This window comes from Macadamia integrifolia, unplaced genomic scaffold (genome assembly GCF_013358625.1).
Source record: "Macadamia integrifolia cultivar HAES 741 unplaced genomic scaffold, SCU_Mint_v3 scaffold151, whole genome shotgun sequence".
Taxonomy (NCBI): domain Eukaryota; kingdom Viridiplantae; phylum Streptophyta; class Magnoliopsida; order Proteales; family Proteaceae; genus Macadamia; species Macadamia integrifolia.
The window spans coordinates 591,428-599,153 of record NW_024868240.1 but is presented as its reverse complement, the minus strand read 5'-3'; the positions used below and the strand labels follow the sequence as shown (position 1 = coordinate 599,153).

General features: G+C 37.8%; 1 long non-coding RNA gene across 1 annotated transcript; it reads right to left on the bottom strand.

Annotated features, from left to right (window-relative positions):
• Nucleotides 1-2,058: 2,058 nt before the first annotated feature.
• Nucleotides 2,059-5,625, bottom strand: LOC122064019. The gene is made up of 2 exons (XR_006135548.1): nucleotides 4,599-5,625; nucleotides 2,059-2,363 (listed from the first exon to the last, which is right to left on the bottom strand). It is a non-coding gene; the product is annotated as an uncharacterized LOC122064019 (long non-coding RNA).
• Between the last annotated feature and the right edge of the window lie 2,101 nt (nucleotides 5,626-7,726).

Sequence of the window (7,726 nt, the reverse complement as noted above, 5' to 3'; positions counted from 1 at the left end):
GTGTGGTATGGAGGTGTTCCTATGATTTTTTGATGTTTCAAACTTAGTGGAAGTGACAGATCGGGAAAATTTCACTGTGTGTAGATTGTGCAAATTTGTTCAACATCAATATTAATCAAATACTTTGAGGTTGATAATGGTTATGGATGGCAGAAATCATGTAAATTGCATGGTGGTGAAGGTTCAAACTTCTCCAAAGAATGCTTTAATAGACATAATGACTTATATATGACAACAACGGGTGAAGAATATTCTTACATAGGAGGGGAAAATAAGAGTCTTGGGAAGAAATTGAAAAAGTCAAAAAAGATGTAGGAAGATGAGTAGCAAGAGTTGAGGGATCTAGAAAACAACACAACACAATTGTATCTTGTAGATAACACTCTTCATAAGGCCATCGAGTTAGCAGATCAAGAGGAAGTCTTGGCAACGCTAGAGTGCAAGTAAAATTTCGATTGTTTATTATTATTATTATTATTATTATTATTTTGCTAACGACGGGTATCTAGGTCTTCGGCCTGACTAGTCCCTTGGGTCCATACTGACCCCACAACCGCATGGACCGGGTCATATCAAGGTTGAATGAGAACCATTCAACTATCACTGAAAGTAGTGAAGAGCACTAAACACCCCCGTGTGAGTGGCCCAAGGTATGCCTAGTGGGAGTCGAGCTTAAGACGTCCGAGTTTATGGCTCGTACCAAGTTTGTAGCTCACCAATTGTGAAAAAAAAAAAAAGTAGTTCTCATGTATTTTATAGCCTTCAATTTTCAAAGGGAGTGAAATTTGAAGTACACTTAGATGTGTTCAACAGGATAATGACATATCGACTCTAGATGTTAAGATTGAAGAGGAGGACAAGGTAGTTCTCATGTTAGCTTCATTACCTTCTTGATTTGATCACATTATGACTGCACATTACAAGAAATGATACTTTTAGCTATGGTGTTTAGCGGCGGTAATATAAATTCTGTCGCCTATTGTCATTTTTGGCGACAACAAAATTAACTCACTCGTCTAATATTCTCTTTCATTATGGCAACATATTTACCGTTGCCTATTATTGTATTCTAAGATTATGGCTGTATATTCGTTGCAAACACTATGTTAAACAATGGTGGTAAAAGTACTATCACAGAAAATTTATTTTGGACAACAACAAGATTGTTATTGCCACGGAAGAAAAATAGCACTAACTGTGGGGATGATATTTTTGGTGACAGGTACATTATTACCATGCAGAAACAAAATTTTAGACCACGGTAAAAGAAAATTTTGTCATGGAAAATAGATTTTAGACAACTATTATTGATTTACCGTCACAAAAAATGGTTAGGCAGGTATGCTCTCTCTCTCTCTCTCTCTCTCTACATCCAGTCGAACCCTAACCCTACATTCTTGCAGTAAATCCCTCTTGTTCTCACTATCAAATATCCTCCTTTGCCTTACCCCAACCCCCTTCTCAACAGCCCCCCTCTATTTACTAGACACACCCCAATTCTGTGGAATTCTTATATAGGTGAAAAAAATCTCTTTTTTATGGAATCTCCGCTCAAACCCCCTTTTTTGCAACTCTCTCCCACCTCTTTGCAGTACTAGCAAAGATTGAGAAAATAAAAAACAAAGGGTGTTATGTTAGAAGTCAATGGCAGAGGGGCCGAGAGGTGGTTTAAGTTTTTTTTTTTATAGCTTCCAAGTCTACAGGTATTTCAATGCTTTGACTTTACTAGTTTTGATTTTTAAGAGCCCTAAGTGTCGGCTAACGTCATTCTATATAGTTGCTTAATTTCTTAGCAGCTTGTATGTGGTATGCAAGGAGAGCTGCTTCCACATGGTATACCATGTTGTTGGCTTCAAGTATGGTGGAAACCAAAATTTTCAAGACATATGATAATTTCCTTTTTGCTATGTGATGGATAAAATTGCTTTTTTATTTAATCATTAATTATGTCACACCCCACCTTCACTTACCTAAAGGCTTATGACTTAGACATGCTCTCATATCCATTAATCCAACTAGAATCCCGATGCAATACTTTAAGATCACAAATATATGAAATGAACTAAAATCCAATGTTTTTAATAAACAGTAAAATAGTACAATTTGTGAATTTCTAGTGATATGTATGATATTTACACAAAAAGTGAATTCCTGTCAATCTGTAATTATATGTACTATGCCTAGTATTACATCAGATATCTACACAAAAGAATCAAAAGGTAAAAATGACATCTATCATCCTTAGTGTGCCTCGTAGGCACAATCATCACAAACACAACCTTGCTCATGCTTTGCCAGCTCCTCTAGCCACAACTCATCTCCAAGCAGTGTTAGAGTCTCCACAATGGCATCGGAGGGAATGCCTGAATCAACATCGAAAAAAAAATACAACAAATGGGGTGAGCTTTCCTAAAGCCCGGCGAGGGGTGGGAAATGCAAGTAAGCACAATCAAGTGTGATGCAACAACATGTATCAACAAGATTAAATGAATGCAAAATATGATCCAATTATTATCATACAATTCTAATCATCAAAACTAAGTTTAGATAGGGTCTTATTGCTACTGCAACATAGGTGGTATCTTTGGTCTCAGAATTCCCATCAGTCACCTAACAATATAAGCTAGTTATGAGTCAAGAGCATACCGTTCCCTACATGCACACCTAGGTTGCCTGATAAACCCCTATTAATAACCTCCTACTTACCACGACACCAAAATCACCATTGGCCACTTCCGAGCATGGCCACTCTGGCACCAATCACCTCATACCGCGGACATGATATTCTAAAATTGGATTGTCAGACCTACCATAAGTGGGATTAGCTAATACCATTTCCCTGATGACAAAGGGTTGTAGCACCCGGGTCTGTTAGCCTAGTCCATTGCAATCTATTATATAAGTACATCACATCACAATAGTAATGTGGTAATGGTTGGAATGTAAGATTATTATCACACAAGCTTAACATCAAAACTAAGTCCAGATGCAGTCTTAGTGCTACTAGTGGTATCCCTGGTCTCGGAAGGTTGAAATGTAAGAGTGTTATCACACAATCCTAATATCAAAACTAAGTCTAGATGGGGTCTTTGTGCTACTGCAATATAGGTGGTATCCTTGATCCCAGAATGCGCCATCAGTCACCTAGCGATACAAATTAATTGCAAGTTAGGAGCATACCGATCCCTACATGTATACTTCGGTACTAGGTAAGCCCCTATTAATAACCCCTATAAAAAACAACACCGGAATTACCATCGGCCATGAAGGGTTTGTCTTGACACAAGAAACAACCTTGGCCACGTCAGATGAATGGGATTAGCCAATACCTTTCCCCTACTGGCAATGGGTTGTAGCACCTGGGTCTGATATACTAACCATAGGCATACTACATGGGGTGCTCAATTATCAATCATCCATAATCCATATACAAAAACACGGTGCTGAAAACCACCCTCGGCCATCGTATGCCCCACAAGAACTTTTACATACATCCATTCTCAATGAGATAACAACGTCAAACCATTAACACACACACAAAACATATACTTTAACTTAAGGAATTTACATATAACATAGATTTAAGCAAACAACATAATCATGCATAAATAAATTAAAAGTAAACACTCCGTAAAATAAAATACAACACCCACTCACCTCTCGTCTCTACGACCCGTATACTATTGATGACCTCGCATCGTATAGCTTCACTGATTTACGGTTCTATTCATAGGAAACAAAATGAAGTTTTAGGTCAAAGCTATATATGCCTCTAATTCCTTTTATGGTGTTGATTACACCCCCACCACATTGTTTGCACATGCTAGGTAAGTTATACATGTTAGGGTAGTATTCTAGGGTTTTTTTTTTGGTAAAGAATAGTATTCTAGGGTTAGATTTCATTCATGCAACACATGCACACACTAATCATTTTAGCAATGATGTAATTAGTCATATATGTTACATATATTTTAGAGGTTTGATCATTTTCCCTAATTTAAGGTTTTGGGTTACTCAATTTAGGGAGAATTGGTTAGGGTTTGCATACATTGGGTCTCTAAACCCAAATGTTATCACCTACATCCACTAATATATGTGTCTTATATCAATTCCTAAATCTATAGTTGAGTTAGGGTGGTAGATCATAACGGTTTTGATTATTTTCCCCAATTTGGGGTTTAGGTTATCCAAATATTTGGGAAATTGTAGCTAGGGTTCCATGTAGTGGTCTCCAATTTCACCTATGATCATCCTAATCTCCTATTCTCGGTGTATTACATCATTTTCCCAATTTATAGTTAGGTTAGGGTGGTAGATCATAGAGGATTTGACCAGATTTAGGTTGTCTAATTTGGGGATTCAAGTTGGATTTTTCATGTGGGAGGTCTCCATACTCATATGTGAGTGGTTCAATTAGCTAGATTAGGTATCCAACCCCAAATCCCCAACTTAATTTGTAAATCAAGTAGATGGGACATGGGGATTTCAATTGGGGTTCCTAATTAGCTTAGGTGGAGAATGGGGTAATAGAGGGAGGGAGAGAAAGAGAAAGAAAGAGCAAGTATACAATAGAGGTAGAGGGAGAGACTTTAACTCACCTTGATGTGTAGTGAGTGGAGGTGATCTCCTCCCTTGCTCCAACCTCCTCCTTCTCTCTCTTTCTTCTTCTTTCTCTCTCCTTCTTCTTTCTCCCTTCTCTTCTTCTTATACCTTTCCATATCACACCCCACCTTCACTTACTTAAACGTTGGTGACCTGGACACATAATTGTATCCATAATTCATCCAGGATCTCTGATGCAGTACTTTAAGATCACAAATATGAAATAAATCTAAAATCTATAATATATAACACTAATCAGTTAGATAGATACAACTGGTGAATTCTATTGATATGCACTATACTTACACAAAAGAAAGTTTGCTCCTATCAGAAAATAATTACAGTATTACCCCTAGGATTACAGCAAGTATGTACACAAAAGAATCAAAAGGCGAAGATGACTACTATCATCTTTAGGGTGCCCCGAAGGCACAATCATCACACACACAATTAGCTTCATGTGCTGCTAGCTCCTCGACTGATAGTTCGTCATCGTATAGAGCAGGCGCCATGACAACAGCCTCGAGAAGGTTCCTTGGTTCACCATCTAAAAACATTACAATAAATGGGTAGCTTCCACGAAGCCCAGTGAACAGTGTCATGTAAGAAAAACATAACCATATATGAAATGCAACAACAAGAAGGATGCTCAACAACACCAAATGAATATGTTTAAAATAAATGTAATGTCATGATCTAGTTTGTTATCGCATAAGCCTAGTTGACAGTTTCTAAGTCCATATTGTGTTTAGTATTACTGCAACGTGGGTGGTATCTCCAATTATGAATATACTTTATCGGTTCCCAAGGATACAAGCTAGCTGCAAATCAAGAGAATACTAGTCCCTATATGGCTACGGCTACTTCAGTACCAGATAAATTCCATATTAATAATTTCTCATATATACCTCATCATCAAATCCAACACTGTATGAAGGGTATACCATAATACGGAATCCAACATTATGTGAAGGGTTTGTCACAACACTGGTACCCCCACCTTGGTCACCGAAAATTCTTCCAACCTTGGTCCATCGAACGGTGGGATTAGCTAATACCTTTCCCCTATTGGCAAGGGGTTGTAGCACCTAAGTTATTCTCCTAGCTTGAAGCAATAAAAAAGGTTGTTACCCAGTGCACAAAGGCTTCCCGCACTTAAGCAGGGTTTTGGGAGGGTATATAGGTAGACAACCTTACCGCCTTTCCAGAGAGGCTAGTTCCCAGGACTTGAACCTGTGCCACTGCACAGGCAGAAAGAGCCCTTTGCCATTGATCCAAGCAACGACCCCTCCTAGCTCGATGCAATCTAACATGAAAATATATCACATCACAATCATACTCACACACTTTATGGGCAAACAATGCCAGAACCCAACCTTTGGCTACCCTACATTCCATTAATCAACATCAACACTCAAACACACACATACACATACACCAACATCAACAAAAATATCAACACCAATATGCACAATTCAATGTTCAAATAGTAATAGGTGTATAATGCAAATCTCATAAGCACATGCATAGATAACATGTTATTAACACTGCATAAAATAGTTCACAACACCGGCTCACCTCTTATCCATATGAGTTGTGTACTGTCGATGACTTTGTGCTGAGTTACCTCACCGCTTGACGTCTCTATTCATAGGAACATAAAGGTTTTTTACGTCAAGTTATATATACTCCTAATTCTCTTCTTATGGTGTTGATCATACCCCCACCCCATGGTTTATCTATTTTAGGTAGGTTCTACATGTTAGGGTCAGTGTTCTAGGGTTTGAAATCATGCATGTAATACATAACACACTAATTAGATTAGGAATGATGTGATTGGTCATCTATGAGGCTTAGATTCTAGAGGTTTGTCCAATTTCCCAATTTAGGGTTTGGGTTCCTAAATTTTAGGAAATCAAATTGAGGTTTTCATGCATTGTGTACCTAGACCCAAATGTGGTTACCTCATTCCCTTAGTCTAGGTCTCCTTCACCAATTCCCCAACTTATAGTTGAGATGGGGTGGTAAATTATAACAGACTTGATTAATTTCTCAATTTGAGGTTCAGGTTCCCTTTTTTTTTTGGGGGGGGGAATTCGGTTAGGGATTTATGCATTGGCCTTCAATTTCATTTATGATCACCCCAAACCACTATTTTAGGTGTACAACATCGTCCCACAACATAGGATTAGGTTAGGATGGGTGATTATAGGGGATTTAGTCAATTGCCCAATTTCTAGGGTTTTGGTTGCTTAAATTGGGGCTTTTCATATGGGAGGTCTCCACTCACAATAGTGAGTGGTTTAGTTAGCTATACTAGGTCTCCTACACAAAATCCCCAACTCAATTAGTAGATTGAGTGGGTGGGTCGAGGGGATTTCAGTTAGGGTTCTTTATTTAGCTTGGGTGAAGAAAATGGGGTAAAAGAGAGAGAGGAGCAAGCATACAATAGAGGTAGGGGAGAGTTCTAACTCACCCTAATGTGGAGTGAGTGGAAATGATCCCTCTCTTGCTCCAACCTCCTTCTCCATTGCTTTCCTCCTCCTTCTTCTTCTTCTCCTTTCTCCCTTCTCTTCTCCTTTTATTTTTAACTTGTAGGAAATGAAATGAATGGGCTAATGGCTCTATTTATAGAAACTTAATTCACAAAAGCTTGTTTGGGGAAATAATTAGTTTTTTTTTAACAACTTGTTATATGGTAACTAAAGTTAACTGAGGCTTGTTTGGAAAACAAATGGGTTTTGCTTATAACTCTTTATACTGGTCAAGACTCTTCTCATTCATAAAAAAAATTTCTTCTTCGTTTGAGTTTCCCACATACTTCAGATCACATTTTCCTTCAAGACTTTCTCAATCTTCTAAAATAATTAAATAAAATTAGAGATCAGAGAGAGTGATGGGAGGAGCATAAGAAAGGAATGCTAATATAGATTTATATCAATTACTGAAGCAGTTGTTATAAATTAAAGGGGATTGCCATTTGATTTTGACCCAGTTAAATCAACATCTAGCATATATGAAAGCAACTTACATGGTGTGATGGCTATACATGTACAAAAAAAATCATACGGATGTTTATGATCAAATGTGTTTCCTAGAGCTCACTTACTTTAACTGAATCTAG